This window comes from Lepidochelys kempii, chromosome 8, assembly GCF_965140265.1.
Source record: "Lepidochelys kempii isolate rLepKem1 chromosome 8, rLepKem1.hap2, whole genome shotgun sequence".
NCBI lineage: Eukaryota > Metazoa > Chordata > Testudines > Cheloniidae > Lepidochelys > Lepidochelys kempii.
In genome coordinates, this window is record NC_133263.1 from 38,217,686 (window position 1) to 38,239,138 (window position 21,453).

General features: G+C 46.6%; 3 protein-coding genes across 10 annotated transcripts in view; all 3 read left to right on the forward strand.

Annotated features, from left to right (window-relative positions):
- The window catches only part of LOC140915797 (protocadherin alpha-C2-like), a 323,023-nt gene that overhangs the window by 133,004 nt on the left and 168,566 nt on the right, over nucleotides 1–21,453 (forward strand). The window lies entirely within an intron of this gene.
- The window catches only part of LOC140915800 (protocadherin alpha-8-like), a 131,165-nt gene that overhangs the window by 21,056 nt on the left and 88,656 nt on the right, over nucleotides 1–21,453 (forward strand). The gene's annotated exons all lie outside the window — the stretch shown is intronic.
- Nucleotides 1–21,453, forward strand: part of LOC140915801 (protocadherin alpha-5-like) — a 43,894-nt gene that overhangs the window by 1,268 nt on the left and 21,173 nt on the right. The gene's annotated exons all lie outside the window — the stretch shown is intronic.

A 21,453-nucleotide genomic window follows, 5' to 3' on the forward strand; every position in this document is an offset into this window, starting at 1 on the left:
GAGACAACGGCAAAGTCACCTGCTCCATCCCCCCGGACCTGCCCTTTCAGCTCGTCTCCACCTTTAAGAATTATCACTCGCTGGTGCTGGCGGAGGCCGTGGATCGGGAGCGAGTGTCTGAATATAAGATCCTGGTGACAGCCAGAGACGAAGGGGCCCCGTCTCTCTCGGCCAGCAGCAGCATTTTGGTGCCGATCGCGGATGTGAACGATAACGCCCCTGCTTTCCCTCAGCCCGTGTACACGGTGTTTGTGAAGGAAAACAACCGTCCCGGGGCCCATCTCTTGAGCGTGTCGGCGTCGGACCCGGACGTGCGGGAAAACGCCTTTGTGAGCTACTCGGTGGTGGAGCGCAGTGTGGGAGAGCAGCAGCCCGTGTCGAGCTACATCTCGGTGCACTCGGAGAGCGGGCACATCTATGGGCTGCAGCCCTTTGACTACGAGGAGCTGCAAGTGCTGCAGTTCCAGGTGAGCGCGAGGGACGCCGGGTTCCCCTCCTTGTGCGGGAACGTGACTGTGCAGCTCTTCGTCCTGGATGAAAATGACAACGCGCCGGCAGTGTCCCCGCCTGGCTCCGGCCGCGGGTCGCCAGGGCCCGAGCTGGTTCCGCTGTCGGCCGGCGCAGGGCACGTGGTGGGCAAGGTCCGAGCGGTGGATGCGGATTCCGGCTACAACGCGTGGCTTCGCTACGAAGTGCAGGAGGCCGGGGCTGCGGGGCCTTTCCGGGTGGGTGTGTACAGCGGGGAGATCAGCACCACGCGGGCCTTGGAGGAGGCGGACGGCCCCAGCCAGAGACTCGTGATCCTGGTGAAGGACCATGGGGAGCCGGCGCTGTCAGCGACAGCCACGGTCAGCCTGTCCCTGGTGGAGAGTCCGCAGGCTGTGAAATGGGACTCGAGGCAAAGGGTCGGGAGCGAAGGGCCCTTGGTCGACATGAACGTGTCTTTAATGATCGCCATTTGCTCGTTGTCCGGGCTGTTTGTGCTGGTGATTGTCGTGTACGTTGGCCTGAGATGCCACCCGGGTCCGGTGGTGATGTGCGGTCCTGGGAAAGCCACCGTGGTGTGCTCGAGCGAAGTGGGGAGTTGGTCTTATTCGCAGCGCCAGAGCCGTAACCTGTGTGTCGGGGAAGGCACCGCCAAGAATGACCTGATGGTTTTCAGCCCCAACTTTCCTCAGTCCTGGGAGAATGGAGAGGCAGGGAAGGGGCAAGTATTTACACCAAACGCATTGGGAATGGTGAGTCATTGGAGTCAGTCCTGATCTATAAGGAACGCTTATTCAGTTATTTCCCATTTGAATATGTTCTTATGCATTTCTTTAATTCATCAGAATAGGCAGAGTTCTAGTAAGTCAATGGACTAAATTTATTCCTGGTAGAAGATAAAGGGAATTAAACCAAGCATGACTCACCCAATGAATTTTGCTACAATGGACATGATCCTTAATTTCAGCTGTTTAATATGTAATAGTCAAATCTATTATTGTTTCTATGTCAGGAGTTGGATTCATATTTTTTGATGAAAAATGAGGATACCTATATGCTATTTGTGATTCCATGATTTAACAAATGTGATTGCATGTTTCATTGGTAGAATGTAAATGCTCTTTCGGGGGTGGTTAAATTGCTGAAATTTGTGAACACAGTTGGAAGTATCAATACTTGATGAATGGAGAGGGGTTAACTAGTGGTGTTCCGCAAGGGTCAGTCCTAGGACCATTCCTATTCAACTTATTCATAAATGATCTGGAGAAAGAAGTAAACAGTGAGATGGCAAAGTTTGCAGATGATACTAAACTGCTCAAGATAGTTAAGACCAAAGCAGACTGTGAAGAACTTCAAAAAGATCTCACAAAACTGATTGGGAAACAAAATGGCAAATGAAATTTAATGTGAATAAATGTAAAGTAATGCACACTGGAAAAAAATAACCCCAACTATACATACAATATGGTGGGGGCTAATTTAGCTACAACTAATCAGGAGAAAGATCTTGGAGTCATCATGGATAGTTCTCTGAAGACGTCCACGCAGTGTGCAGCGGCAGTCAAAAAAGCAAACGGGATGTAAGGATCATTAAAAAAGGGATAGAGAATAAGACGGAGAATATCTTATTGCCCTTATATAAATCTATGGTACGCTCACATCTTGAATACTGCATACAGATGTGGTCCCCTCATCTCAAAAAAGATATACTGGCATTAGAAAAGGGTAACTAAAATGATTAGGGATTTGGAACGGGTCCCATATGAGGAGAGATTAAGGAGGCTAGAACTTTTCAGCTTGGAAAAGAGGAGACTAAGGGGGGATATTATAGAGGTATATAAAATCATGAGTGGTGTGGAGAAAGTGAATAAGGAAAAGTTATTTACTTGTTCCCATAATATAAGAACTAGGGGCCACCAAATTAAATTAATGGGTAGCAGGTTTAAAACAAATAAAAGGAATTTCTTCTTCATTCCGCGGACAGTTGACCTGTGAAACTCCTTGCCTGAGGAAGTTGTGAAGGCTAGGACTATAACAGGGTTTAAAAGAGAACTGGATAAATTCATGGAGGTTAAGTCCCTTAATGGCTATTAGCCAGGATGGGTAAGGAATGGTGTCCCTAGCCTCTGTTTGTCAGAGGGTGGAGATGGTGGCAGAAGAGAGATCACTAGATCATTACCTGTTAGGTTCACTCCCTCTGGAGCACCTGACATTGACCACTGTCAATAGACCGGATACAGGGCTGGATGGACCTTTGGTCTGACCCATTATGGCCTTTCTTATGTTCTTATGGGTTATCATTTAAACTGAGAGTAGTTTAAGCCCAGAGTCAAGCCTGATTCCCAACTCTGGCACTTTGAGTGCAGAAGTGGGGGCCTGCAAGGATTCTAAAAATTAATATTGGACACTCCAGGCTTGTATTAAACTCCCAAGGTTACATCTTTTCTCTGACCTTGGATGGGTAGATGCTCACCACCCAAGAGCAAAAACCCCTTCGAGAACGCAGGAAGGCGCACTTGGGAATTCTTTCCTGTGGGGTACCCTCAAGCCCTTTCACCACCCCCGCAGGAAAATGCTGAGAAAGAAAATAAAGGAAATCAGCTGTTGCCACCAGCTAATTAAACAACATGTGCACAAACCTCTTAGGACACAAAATCCAATCCTCTTATTAAAAAAAGATAATTTTTATTAAAAACAAAAAGAAAGAAATACATTTGAAACTCAGGCTATTGCTAGACTTAAAAAACCCACTTACAATAATTAAACATCAAGAATAACCTTCTTGAGGTCCAGCTTAAAGGTTACAAGCAAAACAAAAGCATTTGGGTTTAGCACAGAGGAGTCCACAAGCCATAAAAAAATAAAAGGGATAAACCTAATTTAGTCTTTCTAGACATTTCCTGATCTACTTACATATCTGGGGTTGTAACTGAGTAGTTTTTAGGTATGATTCTGATGATTTTTTATATCTGGCACCAAGCTTTTTACAGCATAGTCTCTGTCCCTTCTCTCCAGGAGAACAGACAAAAGAGGAGTCTTGTTTCAATTTTAAAAAGTTCTAGCCTTCCCACTGGCTCTTTTGGCCAGATGTCCACTCATTTCCTTTTACCTATGCAAGCAGTGACTTTTAATCCTTTACAGGTAAAGCAAGTAGAGAACAGCTACTAAGAGGGATTTTACAGCTAACTGGCTGGCTGGGTTCATAAAAGGGAGGTACCCTCCCCTTCATTTATCACACCCAGACTTAACTGTTGTCCTTCACAAAATGACTATTTTGACTTAAGGATGTTCAAGTATAGTTCCTATCAAACCATTAACTGCAAAAAAATCAGGGGAATCACCAGTTTAGACTATCGATACATCCACAGCAACTGCATGGTCTCAAGCGTCTTCATGCCCAAACATATTCATAACCCCCGCAGCTCTACTACAAAGTCACTTTCAGTTGTAGCTTAGAACCACTCATAACACACATATCCAATTTCTCAGTCACACTTACACACAAAACCTTCATGCATCTGATGAAGTGAGCTGTAGCTCATGAAAGCTTATGCTCAAATAAAATGGCTATTTTCTAAGGTGCCACTAGTACTCCTTTTCTTTTTACACAAAACCTTAGCTCTGACCTCAGGAAAATTAAAATCTCTTACTAATGGGAATACCTGTAATGTGAACGTTTGTAATGTGTTATTTGTACATGAGATCAGCTTGAAATCAAGGAGGACTTTTTGATGAAAATTCCTTTATTATGTTTTAAATATTATGCATGTGTTGGCCCTGGGCCAGGAAAGGTCAGGGACAATGTGGGGTTTGGAGAGAGAGACTTGGAATACGTGAAGCAATACAGCAGGGATTAGTTGGTGGGGAAGGAGGTGTTGGTCAGGGGAATATGGAGACACAGAACAGTGAGTTACCAGTACGGGAGGACAGCGAGTTGGTAGAAGGCATGGGGAGAGCAAAGCTTTTTGTGACATGGTGGGCGGAGGGCTTGGTCTTAGGGTTTCTCTGAGCACCCCTCCCCGTCACTAGCCCCGTTGGCTTCCCCCATACCCCACTCAATCTCTCCGAGTTTCCTATCCCATTCTACAATTCAATATTTTTGTTGATATTTATTTTTTAATGTTAAAAAACTAAATGAACAAAATATTCCAATTCAGAATGGGTAAGGGACCTGGAGAAATGGAGCAGAAGGCTTAGAACTGGGGTCTGTGCTGGGCATTGAAATTAGGGAATTGGGCGAGGGACCTGTGGAGTGCCAGAGAGAGCCTCCTCTGGAGAACCACAGGACGTTTGTCAGCAGCAGCACCTGCCTCTAGGCCAGGGGTTCTCAGATATCATTGCACCACAACCCCCTTCTGACAATAAAAATTACTGCACAACCCCAGGAGGGAGAACTGAAGCCTGATCCCACCCGACCCCCACTGCCCCAGGCGGGGAAAGGAGGGGCCAAAGCTGAGGCCCAAGGGCTTCTGCCCCAGGCGGGGGGCCTGTAACCTGAATCACAACACACAGGGCTGAAACCCTCAGGCTTCGGCTTCAGGTGGTGAGGCTTGAGCTTTGGCTTTGGCTTTGGCCCTGGGCTCCAGCAGTCTAACACCAGGCCTGGAGACCCCATTAAATGGGGACCCCTCAGCCACTTTGCGGTCCTGACTCACAGTTTAAGAACCACTGCTTTAGAGTGAAGGAGCTGCTAGCACAAGGTTTCTGACAACTTTGTAACTGAGATCTTTTCTCTTCCTTTTCCCAGGGGCATCTAGCCCCTGTTAGTAACAATGGGCTGTCAAGCTGTCCTGCAGTGGCTCAAGAGCATGGGTACCAACCTCAGAGCAGTCTGTTAGAAAACAGGACACAAAACCCAAATTGGTTGTGAGTTCTATACTTAGATTTCACTAATCAGTTATCAAGTGTCTCCTCAGGCACTAAAACAGCCTTACCAGGGCATCACAGACAGTCCTTCTGGGTACTGCGATCTGTCTTGCTGACCAGATAAGCCTGCCTTTGTGGTAGATGGTCCCTTATACCCAAAGATCACAGCAATATTCAGGTTATGCCCAATCCCAAAGGACCAGTCATCTACTCCAGGCACAGGCTCTGACTTTCCAAAGTGCTTGGGCGTGCCTGGCTCTGCCCCAGGCCCTGCCCCCACTCCACCCCTTCCCCCAAGGCCCCACCCCACCCCGCCTCTTCCTGCCCCAGCTTCACCCTCACCCTGCCTCTTCTCGCCAAACTCCTCCCCCGAGGGCATAGTGTCCTTGCTCTGCTCCTCCCCCCAAAGCCTCCTGTGCACTGCGAAACAGCTGATCACGGTGGGCGGGAGGGAGGGGGAGGCGCTGATCTGCGGGGCCCACTGGTGGCAGGGAGATACTGGGGGAGGGGGAAGCTGATAGGGGGGCTGCCGGTTTGTACCCACCATTTTTTTCCCATGGGTGCTCCAGCCGCAGAGCACCCACGGAGTCGGAGCTTATGACTCCAGGTCAATTGCACTTTAGGTCTCATATCAAAGACTACATTTGTAGCCAATCTTATAATACATTATCTAAACATTTATTATACAGGACAAGGACACAAGAGAGTTATTTAAAAGGTTATAGCAGGTAAACATACATACACACAGATGAGTCTTAATCTTAAATTTTGAAAAGTAATGGAAGCTTCTAGAATAAGCAAGCTATATACATTAGAATCTCAGTGTTACGGGCACCTCTGGAATGGACGTTGTCCGTAACTCTGAAATGTTCATAACTCTGAACAAACCACTGTTCAGGCTCCAGATCCATCAGCTGACACTCCAGACCAGACTTCAACAGCAGCTGAGCTACCTACTCAGCGCTGGCATGAGTTTGCAAGCTTGTCCCAGTTGGGTGTGTGTGTGTGTGAAAACAGCGCATCCCCCTCCTGGCTGTGGGAGGGTGAGAATAAGAACAGTGTGTGCCTCTCCCCGTGGGGAGGGGTGAAATCGGTGCAGACCCCAGCACTGCTCCTACTCTGCTGGCTATGGCTGCCTTGGGCCGGCAGCCCCAGCGTCTTGCTGTAAGTGGCTGCCCCGTGTGTGGAGACAGGCAGCCCAGATGTACCTACCTTTAAGATGCAATACAGGCACAGAACAGTATTTGCTTTTTTTGTCTCCACTGCTGCCTGATTGGTTACTTCCAATTTCACATGGTGTCCAGTTGGCTGGTCAGTCTGTAACTCTGGTGTTTGTATCTTTGAGGTTCTACTGTATGTCCTTTAGAGCTAACCCAGGCTAAGCACTGGGGATCTTTTGCTTATGCTTCGTCATCCTTGCCCCCTCAGAGTCCAAGCAGCGTAAAGATATAGTTCTTCCTTGTTAGGGCTTTTTATTTCCTCCCCCATGCCTTGCGCTTTGCTGCAAACTCAGCCGGTGGGAGGAATTCACTTGCATGGCTTCTCTGCATAGGGGTAGGGATAGATTGATTGTTCTCTCCAGTCCGGTGATTCACACAGTCACAGGGGCTTCTAATACAACTGCTTAAATATTACCTTACGATATGGGATACAGATGTTATAAGCGAGATTAATGCATGCAGCAGTGTGTAAGCAGTCAAAAAAGTCTAAACACTAAGCACATTTTTATAATTCTAATACCTTTTTTGACAATACTAACAAACGGATGAGCCAGACTGGTTCTAGCTCTGTAATTACCAGTGTTCCACTGAGGCACGGGTCCTTGGCTTGAGTTGGCACCTGATCTGCCAGCAACACAGGGGCCATGGAGGAGAGAGGGGCCAAAAAGTTGGGGATAGTTACAACCAAATTGTCAGAGAAGGGGAGCTTGCAGTTCTGCTCCAAAGACAGCTGCTGCCTCTGGCCAGTTTCCTGTGGTTGGTCAATGGTCTCATAGCTGTGGGGAAGTCAGCCAGACTGGGACTCGGCTGATGAAGGTCAACAAGTGGCCTGGAGGCTGCATGAAGGAATGGGGGGCAGGGAGGATATAATGGCAGATAGGGTGAGCTGTTAGTAAGGGCTGTGCTTCAGGGTTTAAGCCAATCTCTAACTATTGGAGACCAAGAAAAGAGCTATCTCACATCTAACTATTCTTAAATTTTTATACCTTATTTGAAAATATCTGGTATTTACCATTGTCAGAGAGAGGATACTGGTCTAGATGGACTTTGGATCTAGTGAAGTGTGGCAACACGTATGTTCTGAAACGTGTTCTACTTGTGAAATACTTGAGTAAAGTTTGGTGTGTATGAAGGTTTTCGGGGCTGTAATTGTTTAGCTATAGGAAGACAAAAAGGTGAGGTGATTTTAATATGTTTCCATAGAGACGATACTAAGTATTTGTAGCAAAAGTATAATAGAATCTTCTGTTGTCCCCTGAGATTTAGAGGATTCAATTTGTAGACTAAATTAAATTCTTAAAGTGAAAAACTTAATTTACTTAATTCTTGTTTTAGCAGCAAATTTCAGGCCAACTAGAAATATGAGATCACTAAAGTTGCCTCCTGTGATGAAGTGGGATTTTTTGGTAATATTTTTATGATGCCTGTTTGTGCCTCAGGTTCCCCTATATGCTGCATTGTTACCTAGTTTTGGGGGAGAAGGACTGTTTGCTCTTAGGGCAGGCAAAGAGACATAGATATGGGTGTTGCCTAGATGTCTGGGCCTTAATCCCAATATTAGTGGAGCATCTGAGAAGACAATGACAAATCCAATTGCCCAACGTTGATACCTAACAACCAAGGACCCAGATAGCTATAGACTTCCCCCTCTGCCTGAGCCTCATACCCCCATCTTGGGAACAAAGGACTGGAGAGGTGGGGGTTAAGTGTTGGCTGCTAGAAGCAGTAGGGAGGTTCTCACCTGGAGTCTGACCAAGGAGATCAGACACTACATCATAAATCAACATAATTTATGTCACTGTCACTCAGGGATGTGAATTAGGCATCTTCCCCCTCATGACACAATTTATGACAACTTAAGCACAGGTGTGGATAGTGCTATGTCTGCCTTCCTGCTGACATTGCTACCACTGCTCACCAGAGTGGAGTAATTAAGCTGATGTGAGAGCTCTTTCCCATTGGCTTAGAGTAGGTACACAGACAGAGTTTAAACAATGGGGTTCACTACACTTGGCTGCACTAACCAAAATGGACTATGCTTTAATCTTCATTTCTCTATGCTAACCTAAGGACTTCCTATGCTGTGTCCAGTTGACTAAGAAACCCGCCGTTTTGACAATGCTGTATGAGTGTCACTGCAAATGCTTGTTGAGGTGCATTCATAGCTAAGAGTGGACAAGTCTCCATCAGAGATGTGTCTCAGTGGGTCTCACTGAGTGGCACTCATGCTGCGAAGCAGGAGTGCTGCAGGCCCAGAGATCCAGTCTAAGGAGGTGGTGAAGCCGCATGGCATAACTTGGAGGAAGTGTGAGACCCCTAGGGAGTCTGGCACACTGAAGGGGTTCCTCCTAGAGACTATTACAAAGCTGGGGCCATAGTCCTGATCCTGTGGATATGTGACACCTACATAGTAAGAATGTTACACATTTTTATGCAGAGTATTTTAGTATTACACAGTATTTATTGAGATCTAGGGTTAATCACATACAAAGTATACAATGGTCATATTAAAAAGGTAAGTGTTTGCAAAGCTACACTGGTTATGGAAAAAGAGTGGATATTATAAGTTTTATGCACACTGTGTGCAAATTTCCTTTGAGGACTTGAGTTTACTGATGCTTCATGAAATTTGTTTTCATTAAGAACATGCCTGGGATGTACCAGATTGATGTGACTTTAAAATAAATGATTACTTGCAAACCCAGGAAATTTGGCTTTTGGATAGTCCCAGAAGTGTAGTAAAAGTTGTAATTTAAAAAAAGTCTCTGACAGAATTGGTTTTGTAAATAGTAGATTTTGGAATAAAATTCTGCAGTTGTATAAGAAAAAAGGAAGGAATCTCCACTGCCAAACTGACATTTCTCGGCATTCTTTGTGGGCCAAATTTCCCCTTCCCTGCTTACACTAATGAGCAGTTACTCCCAGTAGTCCTTCCACTGACTGTTGTGACTGCCCCTGTAAGTAATTACACTGCTCACACAAGTAAGCAAATGGGTCACAGTCAGGTCTTATAATTGTTGTCCTCAAAAGGTGGGGGCCAGAGTGCAAGAAAGTTACTCAGAGTGAGTAGTAACCTACCTTCGGAGTAGGTCCTTTGGAATAAAGATGACAGAATCTGGCGCTAAAGAAATTACTAACGCTATTGTGCCAAACAATATTCTAGTGAATGGGAATTTTGTCATGGATAATGGAAACAATATCAGGTCCATGGATGGAGCACAAATGGAGTTTTTCAGAGTGAAGAAGGAGTTCCCACACCAGTGAAGGTGGGGCATATAATTCAGAACATGAGTGACTGGTCCAAAATGTGAATTATTAACTTGGTGTTGTCCCAGATACAGTCAAACACATGAGGCAAAAGAGAAAGTGTCCCAGAGAGGGATCATTGAAAAAGTACTGAAGCGGAGTAATAAGTATCCATGCCCAAGACATACATTTTGTAGGAGAAGGAGGAGTGAGATCAAAACAAAAGAAAAAGCAATCAAATCAGAGTTAATGATAATAGTAGACAGGAACCAAGACTAGCTGTCCAACCAAGCTATCCAAAGAAGCTATTAACGAAGATATCACCAGTTTTTTAATCACAGCTATGAAAGAAGCCAAGAAGCAAAGCAACTCAGGGTATTTAACAGCAAAAACCAGAGTGTACCTAGAAATGGTAATTTAATGTAAGCAGCCAGAATACCAACCACCCAGAGACATAATTACCAAGGAAGAACTGTTTCCTTGCGCTTAACTTGCACTGTCTAGTATCTGGATGGCTGGCTGATTCATTGCTGTCATTCTTGATGTCTGAGGGCCTGATCTAAAGTCCTTTGAAATAAGTGTAAAGGTTTCTACTGACTATAGGCATGTCTACACTATAAAATTAGGTCGATTTTATAGAAGTTAGTAACTGATTTTATACAGTCGATCGTGCATGTCCCCACTAAGCGCATTAGGTCAGCAGAGTGCGTCCTCAATATTGTGGCTAGCATCGACTCACGGAGTGGTGCACTGTGGGTAGCTATCCCACAGTTGCCACTGCCCACTGGAATTCTGGGTTAAGCTCCCAATGCCTGATGGGGCAAAAACATTGTCGCGGATGGTTTGGGGTACATGTCATCAGTCTCCCCTCCCTCCCTCCCTTCTTGAAAGCAACCACAAACAATCATTTCTCACCTTTTTTCCTGGGTTATCCATGCAGATGCCATAGCATGGCAAGCATGGAGCCCACTCAGCTGGACATTGCTTTTGTGAGCATTGCAAAAAAACTCGCGCATTATCCTGCAGTATGTGCAGAGCCTAGTTAGGAGCCGCCAGCACGAGGAAGATTGTGGACACACATGAGGAGGACATGGACACAGACTGTCCTGAAAGCAGAGGATGTGGCAATTGGGATATCATGGCGGCATTAGGGCATGCTGATACAGTGGAATGCCGATTCTGGGCCTGGCAATGGTAATTTTCTGGTCTGGGAAGAAAGTCCCTTCTTGCAGCTTTCTGAACAGCCCAGAGTTCCGAAAGATGCAAGCGTCATGCACCTTTCCCAGCCATCCCACGCTGACGTCAGTGAAATGGCCCTTGTGATCCACCAGTGCTTGCAACACCATTGAGAAGTACCCCTTGCGGTTTATGTACTCTTTGGCAAGGTGGTTTGGTGCCAAGATAAGGATATGTGTTCCTTCTTTCGCCCCACCACAGTTAGGGAACCCCATTGCAGTAAAGCCATCCACTATGACCTGCACATTTCCCAGAGTCGCTACCCTTCTTAGCAGAAGGATATTGATCGCCCTGGCTACGTGAATCACAGCAGCTCCCACAGTAGATTTGCTCACTCCGAATTGATTCCCAACTGACTGGTAGCAGTCAAGCATTGCAAGCTTCCACTGGGCTATCATCACTAGCTTCTATGCCAATAGTTATCCTTGGGGACCCAGCCTACCCCTTGGTCCCATGGCTCATGAAGCCATACACAGGGAGCCTGGACAGCAGTAAGGAGCAGTTCAACTATAGGCTGAGCAAGTGCAGAATGGTGGTAGAATGTGCCTTTGGGCGTTTAAAAGGGTGCTGGTGCAGTTTGCTGAGTAGGGGAGACCTCAGCGAAAGCAATATTCCCACTGTTATTGCTGTTTGCTGTGTGCTCCATAATATCTGTGAGAATAAGGGGGAGACATTTATGGTGGGGTGGGAGGTTGAGGCAGATCGCCTGGCTGCCAATTTTGAACAGCCAGACACCAAGGCAATTATAAGAGCACACCAAGGCGCACTGTGCATCAGAGAGGCTTTGAAAACAGTTTCATGACTGACCAGGCTACGGTGTGACAGTTGTGTGTGTTTGTCTTTTGATGCAAAGCCACCCCCTTTGGTGAATGTACTTCTCTGTAAGCCAGTCCCCCTCCCTCTTCGACCACAGCTGCCACAGGAAATAAAGTCCCTATTGTTCTGAATCCATTCTTTATTTATTAAAAAAACCTTGAGATCACTGACAAGGCTGACTAGTAAAAGGAAGCCCGGGTGAACAAAGGGGATGGGATGTGGGAGGAGGAAAGGACAAGGTCACATTGCTTATTGTAGCCACACTACAAATCAAAGCTGTTTGAATGACAGCCTTCTGTTGCTTGGACCATCCCCTGGAGTTGAGTGGCAGGGTGCACTGTATGCTTTCCTGCCTCTGCCACCAAATGCCTCTGTCATAAACATAACGGGAAAAATAACAACCTTCCTGTATACAGTACTATAAAATCACTCCTGGCCGGAGGCACAATATCCTTTTACCTGTAAAGGGTTAAGAAGCTCAGGTAACCTGGCTGGCACCTGACCAAAAGGACCAATAAGGGGACAAGATACTTTCAAATGTGCAGGGTGAGGGGGGGGAAGGCTTTTGTCTGTCTGTTCTGTGTGCTTACCAGAGAGAGATCAAGAAAGCAAGCAATCCAGCTCCATTAGAATTAGTAAGTACTAGCAAGGAAATGTGTTAGTTTACTTTTGTTTTGGCTTGTGATTTTCTCTGTGCTGAGAGGAAGGTTTATTCCTGGTTTTCTTTTTGTAACTTTAAAGTTTTTGCCCAGAGGGAAATCCTCTGTGTTTTAAATCTGATTGCCCTGTGAGATTATATTCCATTCTAATTTTACAGAGGTGCTTCTTTTACCTTTTTTCTTTCTAATAAAGTTCTGTTTCTTCTAAGAACCTGACTGATTTCTCTATTGTCCTAAAACCCAGGGGTTCGGGTCTGTGATCACTTTGTAATCAATTGGTTAGGATATTATTCTCAAGCCTCCCCAGGAAAGGGGATGTAAGGGCTTGGAGGGATATTTTGGGGGAATAGGAACTCCAAGTGGTCCTTTCCGTGATTCTTTGTTAAATCACTTGGTGGTGGCAGCATACTCTCCAAAGGCAAAGAGTTTGTGCCTTGGGGAAATTTTACCCTAAGCGGGTAGAAATAAGCTTAGGGGGTCTTTCATGAGGGTCCCCACATCTGTACCCTAGAGCAGTGCTTCTCAAGCTATCTGATTTGGGGGACCAGCAATTTTTTTCCAATGTGCGCGCAGACCAGCAGCCGATGGCTCGCGGACCAGCACTGGTCCACTGACCACCATTTTGAGTAGCACTGCCCTAGAGTTCAGAGTGGGGAGGGAACCCTGACAGCCTTCATGCATTCAGCTGTCCCCTATCAGTGTGAGAGGACTGCATGGGCTCTGAAAACATGTAATCTCAAGTGTGTTTTTTTGTCTTCTAATTTGCGATAACCTCAGGGATGGCATTGATGCAGGGAGCATAGAAGCATTTGCAGCTGCAGGGGGAAAAAGGGGAGAGTAGACTTTTAAGAAGATACATTTCTGAGAACAAAAGGGAGATTCTTTCACAGTGAATCAAGCAATTCACAGCAGACAGCACATGTGTTTTAGGTACAAGGTTGCATTTTGCCTTTTATATTGAGCACCTGCTGGTATGATGACACATCACACACGGCTGGGCAACAGAATTCAGTTTGCAGGCAGCCATGGTAAGTCAAAGGGTATGTGGGGTTGGCTTCTTCCGCATTCATAACATGTGGGAATGGTTTCAAACTGCAGTGCCATCCTTTCCCATAGCAACCAATGCTGTTTGTGTTTGCCGTTTAAAAGGAGAGGCTCCGGTTTTGGGGTGGATGTGCAGCACACCCCTCCCCTCTTCCCTAGTCTCTGGAATGATCCCTTTTAGCCAAGCGCAAACAGCCCAGCATACCCGGGGTCTAATGTGTTGAGGATCACCAAACAGAGGGGATTAATGTTCCCTTACAAAACTTCCCCTATTTCAACCAGGTGACCATGAATGATATCACTCTCCTGAGGCTGACACAGAAAGATAAAGACTGAATGTTGCATGAGTGCGACTAAAACCCAGGACCATTCGCTGCCATGCTTTGTGCTGCAATGATTCCAGACCACTTGCTACTGGCTTGGAGTGGTAAAGTGTCCTACCATGAAGGATGAAATATGGCAGCCCTCCCCAGAAACCTTCTGCAAAGGTTTTCAGAATACGTCCAGGAGAGCTTCATGGAGATGTCCCTGGAGGATTCCCACTCCATCCCCAGACATGTTAATAGACTTTTCCATTAGCTGTACTGGCCGTGAATGCATCCCAATTGTTCAGGGAAAATCAAACATTAAACACAATTGCTTTTAACCCCTGTAGTGTTGATACAAATGTGCATTCACCAGAGGTGCCTTCTCCGCCTTCAGGATCCAGGAACAATAGGTCCTGGGAGGGTATTGGCTCCAGGGTGAGGAAAAGGTCCTGGCTTCTGGGATGAACGGATTCTCCACTTGCCTGCTGCACATTCTCCTCCTCCTCTTCCTCCTCAAAATCCTCATCCATGTTGCGTGAGGCAGCCACCTTGCAGGTGTCCACGGAGAGTTTTGGGGTACTGGTAGGGTAGTCCCCTAGAATGTTTTGCAGCTGAGCATAGAAGCGGCATGCCTGGGGATCTGACCAAGAGCAACCATTTGCCTCCTTTGTTTGTCTTTTGGTAGGCTTGCCTGAGCTCCTTAATTTTCACATGGCCCTGCTGTGTGTCCCTGGTGTAACCTCTCTCCACCATGTCCTGTGCAATTTTGGCATATATATCAGCATTTCTTCTGCTGGATCAGAGTTCTGCCTGCACAGATACTTCTCCCCATATTGCAATCAGATCCAGTGTCTCCCGTTTGCTCCATGCTGGAGCTCGTTTGAGATTCTGGAACTGCATGGTCATCTGTTCTTGCCACACTGACCAAACAGGAAATGAAATTCAAAAGTTCCCAGTGCTTTTCCTGTGTACCTGGCTAGTGCATCGACAGAGTTGAAAGTTGTCAGGGTTCCCTCCCCACTCTGAACTCTAGGGTAAAGATGTGGGGAGCCGCATTAGAGACCCCCTAAGCTTATTTCTACCACCTTAGGTTAAAAACTCCCCAAGGCACAAATTCTCCCTTGTACCTTGGATTAGGTAACACTGCCACCACCAAGTGATTTAGACAAACTCAGGGAAAGGACCACTTGGAGTTTTCCTACTCCCCCTTTAATATCCCCCCACACCCCTTTTCCTAGGGAGACTTGAGAATAAACAAGATGAGCACAGACCAGCCTTGGGTTCTTTTTAGGACACTAAAAAAAACCCCAATCAGACTCTAAAAGAAACAGAACTTTATTATAAAGAAAAAAGGTAAAAGAAGCACCTCTGTAAAATTAGAATGGAAGATAATCTTACAGGGCAATCAGATTAAAAAACACAGAGGATTTCCCTCTGGGCCAAACTTTAAAATTACAAAAAGAAAACCAGGAACACATGTTCCTCTCAGCACAGAGAAAAACACAACCCAGAACAAAAATAAACTAATGCATTCCCTTGCTAGTACTTACTAATTCTAATGGAGTTGGATTGCTTGCTTCCTTGATCTGTGTCCGGCAAGCACATAGAACAGAAAGACCAAAACCTTCGCGTCCGCCCCCCCTCCCCCAGAGTTGAAAGTATCTTGTCCCCTTATTGGTCCTTTTGGTCAGGTGCCAGCCAGGTTACCTGAGCTTCTTAACTCTTTACAGGTAAAAGGATTTTGTGCCTCTGGCCAGGAGGGATTTTATAGTATTGTATACAGGAAGGTTGTTACCCTTTCCTTTATATATATGACAAAAGTGCTGTCCAGAGCGATCACATTGGAGCACTCTGGGATAGCTCCCGGAGGCCAATACCATCGAATTGCACAGCACTGCATGTACACTACTCCAAAATCGACCCAGGAAGGTCGATTTTAGTGCCACTCCCCCTCATGAGGGAGGAGTACAGCAGTCAATTTTAAGAGCTCTTTAGGTTGGTGGAACAGGGTTGGTTGTGTAGATGCATTCATTATAAAATCGACCTAACATGGCTAAATTCGACCTAACCTCATAGTATAGACCAGATGAGATTTGAATCAATTCCTGCAAGAGGAACACATCTCCTTGAAAGCTGACTGGTTGAAAACTGGCACCGGTCACTTTCACTTCCATCATTCTCTTTCCCTCCTTAAGCCCTGGATTTCTTTAGTTGTTTAACCATACTAAAATCTGTAAATCAGTTATATTTCTATGTTTTTTGGACTGCATTTAAATAGCCCCACTCTGAGATATTCTAGGTCACATGTCTGATCTATTTTAAATGTGTAATAATGGGGTGACCGTGTATGGTACACATTTTGAATAGGTTTTGCCTTCATTTTTCTGACAACAAGCAAAATCAACTGCTTTTTAAAAAGTATTTGTGATGTAAAAGTTTTTGAAATCGTGAGTCACATTCATTTATTCATCATAAGAAATTAAATAAGACAGCAAGTCCTATCTTCAGAGTTATGTTGACAAAGATGATACCAATACACGGGAAGGCAATGAACAAATGGTGCCATATTTAGTTCCATTTCATTAGAAACATAGAAGAAACAGTATTTTCCTAATAGAGACTGTCGTGTTTTGTAGGAAAAGAAATTATATTTTAAAGCTTCTAAGAGGGAGTTACAAACTCTGTAGAACTTTTTAAAGCAAGACAGTAGTCAACAATGAGTATCTAACTGGCACTGAAAGGCAGAGGAGTCAAATTCAGATGGTGTTTGGTGACGCACTCTACCAGCGTTTCTTTGGGGACTCGGTCAGGTTGTGCAGAATTTAAGGTTTTGTTTTTAAAAAATGCTCTTGTCTTTAAGAATGTGAAGCACACCTTCCCAGTGTGACCCAGTGTGATTACTACATTTGTACAAGCAGACCGGAACAATGCGAGTAAACTAATTGCTAGATGTCAAGTTGTATCATAGTTGAATAAAGCCAGTGGATTATTACATTGAAGAATTTGGGCCAGTAGTAAAAAGATGGCATATTCGTCATTCATCTAAAGGGATTGTTGAGCCTGAATCCTTGTTGACAACAACGAAAATGTGAACATGGATAACTACGTCAATGTAGTTCAGGACCCAGGAACACTGGTCACTGTATGACCAAAATAAACGATCGAAACATTTTTGTAGCTATAGTTGTACGTAGACTAAAAACATTTGGTGCACCGTCCTTCATCTGTGCAGTTATGCCTTTAGGCAGTAGGTGGCGCTGTTAACCGGAAGATGTAAACAGGGAGGAAGACTATGATTCTTGAAGCTAGAACGGCGTTTAGAGCTGACTGCCGCGCTCTGTTGCAGTGACTCTGGCTCGGAGGATATTTCCCAACCTTTGTATTGGAGTCCAGTGCTTCAGACACTAGGGGTCGCGGAGCTGTGTGTTTGACTTTTGTCAGGAAGCTACAACAGAGATGTGGCTCCGGCATTAAGTTCAGAAGAGACTTCGCTCCAAAGGGGGAATGCGCAGTTCCAGCAGGAAGCCACTGAGGGTATGTCTACACTACGAAATTAGGTCGAATTTATAGAAGTCGGTTTTTTTGAAATCGGTTTTATATATTCGAGTGTGTGTGTCCCCACAGAAAATGCTCTAAGTGCATTAAGTGCATTAACTCGGCGGAGCGCTTCCACAGTACCGAGGCAAGCGTCGACTTCCGGAGCGTTGCACTGTGGGTAGCTATCCCACAGTTCCCGCAGTCTCCGCTGCCCATTGGAATTCTGGGTTGATATCCCAATGCCTGATGGGGCTAAAACATTGTCGCGGGTGGTTCTGGGTACATATCGTCAGGACCCCGTTCCCACCCTCCCTCCCCCCGTGAAAGCAAGGGCAGACAATCATTTCGCGCCTTTTTTGTCTGCTGCCAGCCAAAGATGTAAAGGATAGATGGAGTGGGTCAGAACAAGAAATAGACCAGATTTGTTTTGTACTGATTTTCCTCCTCCCCTGTCTAGATCACACTGCAGTCAGTCACAGAGAAGGCGCAGCGAGGTTAATCTAGCCATGTATCAATCAGAGGCCAGGCTAACCTCCTTGTTCCAATAACAACGATAACTTTGGTGCACCATTTCTTATTGGAACCCTCCGTGCAGTCCTGCCTGAAATACTCCTTGATGTACAGGCACACCCTTTGTTGATTTTAGCTCCCTGAAGCCAACCCTGTAAGCCGTGTCGTCAGTCGCCCCTCCCTCCGTCAGAGCAACGGCAGACAATTGTTCCGCGCCTTTTTTCTGTGCGGACGCCATACCAAGGCAAGCATGGAGGCCGCTGAGCTCATTTTGGCAATTAGGAGCACATCAACCACCACACGCATTATCCAGCAGTATATGCAGCACCAGAACATGGCAACGCGATACCGGGCGAGGAGGCGACGTCAGCGCGGTCCCGTGAGTGATCAGGACATGGACACAGATTTCTCTGAAAGCATGGGCCCTGCCAATGCATGCATCATGGTGCTAATGGGGCAGGTTCATGCTGTGGAATGCCGATTCTGGGCTCGGGAAACAAGGAGACTGGTGGGACCGCATAGTGTTGCAGGTCTGGGACGATTCCCAGTGGCTGCGAAACTTTCGCATGCGTAAGGGCACTTTCATGGAACTTTGTGACTTGCTTTCCCCTGCCCTGAAGCGCATGAATACCAGGATGAGAGCAGCCCTCACAGTTGAGAAGCGAGTGGCGATAGCCCTGTGGAAGCTTGCAACGCCAGACAGCTACCGGTCAGTTGGGAATCAATTTGGAGTGGGCAAATCTACCGTGGGGGCTGCTGTGATGCAAGTAGCTCACGCAATCAAAGATCTGCTGATATCAAGGGTAGTGACCCTGGGAAATGTGCAGGTCATAGTGGATGGCTTTGCTGCAATGGGATTCCCTAACTGTGGTGGGGCTATAGACGGAACCCATATCCCTATCTTGGCACCAGAGCACCAAGCCGGCGAGTACATAAACCGCAAGGGGTACTTTTCGATAGTGCTGCAAGCTCTGGTGGATCACAAGGGACGTTTCACCAACATCAACGTGGGATGGCCGGGAAAGGTGCATGACGCTCGCATCTTCAGGAACTCTGGTCTGTTTCAAAAGCTGCAGGAAGGGACTTTCTTCCCAGACCAGAAAATAACTGTTGGGGATGTTGAAATGCCTATATGTATCCTTGGGGACCCAGCCTACCCCTTAATGCCATGGCTCATGAAGCCGTACACAGGCAGCCTGGACAGTGGTCAGGAGCTGTTCAACTACAGGCTGAGCAAGTGCAGAATGGTGGTAGAATGTGCATTTGGACGTTTAAAGGCGCGCTGGCGCAGTTTACTGACTCGCTTAGACCTCAGCGAAACCAATATTCCCACTGTTATTACTCCTTGCTGTGTGCTCCACAATATCTGTGAGAGTAAGGGGGAGACGTTTATGGCGGGGTGGGAGGTTGAGGCAAATCGCCTAGCTGCTGGTTACGCGCAGCCAGACACCAGGGCGGTTAGAAGAGCTCAGGAGGGCGCGGTACGCATCAGAGAAGCTTTGAAAACCAGTTTCATGACTGGCCAGGCTACAGTGTGAAAGTTCTGTTTGTTTCTCCTTGATGAAACCCCCCGCCCCTTGGTTCACTCTACTTCCCTGTAAGCTAACCACCCTCCCCTCCTCCCTTTAATCACTGCTTGCAGAGGCAATAAAGTCATTGCTGCTTCACAGTCATGCATTCGTTATTCATTCATCACACAAATAGGGAGATGACTACCAAGGTATCCCAGGAGGGGTGGTGGAGGAGGGAAGGAAAATGCCACACAGCACTTTAAGCACAGCAATTTAAAAGTTTACAACTTTAAAATTTATTGAATGACAGCCTTCTTTTTTTTGGGCAATCCTCTGTTGTGGAGTGGCTGGTTGGCCGGAGGCCCCCCCACCGCGTTCTTGGGCGTCTGGGGGTGGAGGCTATGGAACTTGGGGAGGAGGGCGGTTGGTTACAGAGGGGCAGCAGTGGCAGTCTGTGCTCCAGCTGCCTTTGCTGCAGCTCAACCATACACTGGAGCATTCTGGTTTGGTCCTGCAGCAGCCTCAGCATTGAATCCTGCCTCCTCTCATCACGCTGTCGCCACATTTGAGCTTCAGCCCTGTCTTCAGCCCGCCACTTATTCTCTTCAGCCCGCCACTTACTCTCTTCAGCCCTCCACCTCTCCTCCCGGTCATTTTGTGCTTTCCTGCACTTTGACATTATTTGCCTCCACGCATTCGTCTGTGCTCTGTCAGTGTGGGAGGACAGCATGAGCTCGGAGAACATTTCATCGCGAGTGCGTTTTTTTTTCTTTCTAAGCTTCACTAGCCTCTGGGAAGGAGAAGATCCTGTGATCATTGAAACACATGCAGCTGGTGGAGAAAAAAAAAGGGACAGCGGTATTTAAAAAGACACATTTTATAAAACAGTCGCTACACTCTTTCAGGGTAAACCTTGCTGTTAACATTACATACATAGCACATGTGCTTTCGTTACAAGGTCGCATTTTGCCTCCTCCCACCACGTGACTACCCCCTCAACCTTCCCCCCTCCCTGTGGCTAACAGCGGGGAACATTTCTGTTCAGCCACAGGCAAACAGCCCAGCAGGAATGGGCTATACTGAGTGTCCCTGAAGAAAAGCACCCTATTTCAACCAGGTGACCATGAATTATATCTCACTCTCCTGAGGATAACACAGAGAGAGAAAGAACGGATTTTGGTTGAATGCCAGCAAACATACACTGCAATGCTTTGTTCTACAGTGATTCCCGAGTATGTGTTACTGGCCTGGAGTGATAAAGTGTCCTACCATGAAGGACGAAATAAGGCTGCCCTCCCCAGAAACCTTTTGCAAAGGCTTTAGGACTACATCTAGGAGAACCGCAAATGCCAGGGCAAAGTAATCCTTTCACATGCTTGCTTTTAAACCATGTATAGCATTTTAAAAGGTACACTCACCAGAGGTCCCTTCTCCGCCTGCTGGGTCCAGGAGGCAGCCTTGGGTGGGTTTGGGGGGTACTGGCTCCAGGTCTAGGGTGAGAAACAGTTCCTGGCTGTCGGGAAAACCGGTTTCTCCGCTTGCTTGCTGTGAGCTATCTACAACCTCCTCCTCCTCCTCATCTTCTTCATCCCCAAAACCTGCTTCCGTATTGCCTCCATCTCCATTGAAGGAGTCAAACAACACGGCTGGGGTAGTGGTGGCTGAACCCCCTAAAATGGCATGCAGCTCATCATAGAAGCGGCATGTTTGGGGCTCTGACCCAGAGCGGCTGTTCGCCTCTCTGGTTTTCTGGTAGGCTTGCCTCAGCTCCTTCAGTTTCACGCGGCACTGCTTCGGGTCCCTGTTATGGCCTCTGTCCTTCATGCCCTGGGAGATTTTCACAAAGGTTTTGGCATTTCGAAAACTGGAACGGAGTTCTGATAGCACGGATTCCTCTCCCCAAACAGCGATCAGATCCCGTACCTCCCGTTCGGTCCATGCTGGAGCTCTTTTGCGATTCTGGGACTCCATCATGGTCACCTGTGCTGATGAGCTCTGCATGGTCACCTGCAGC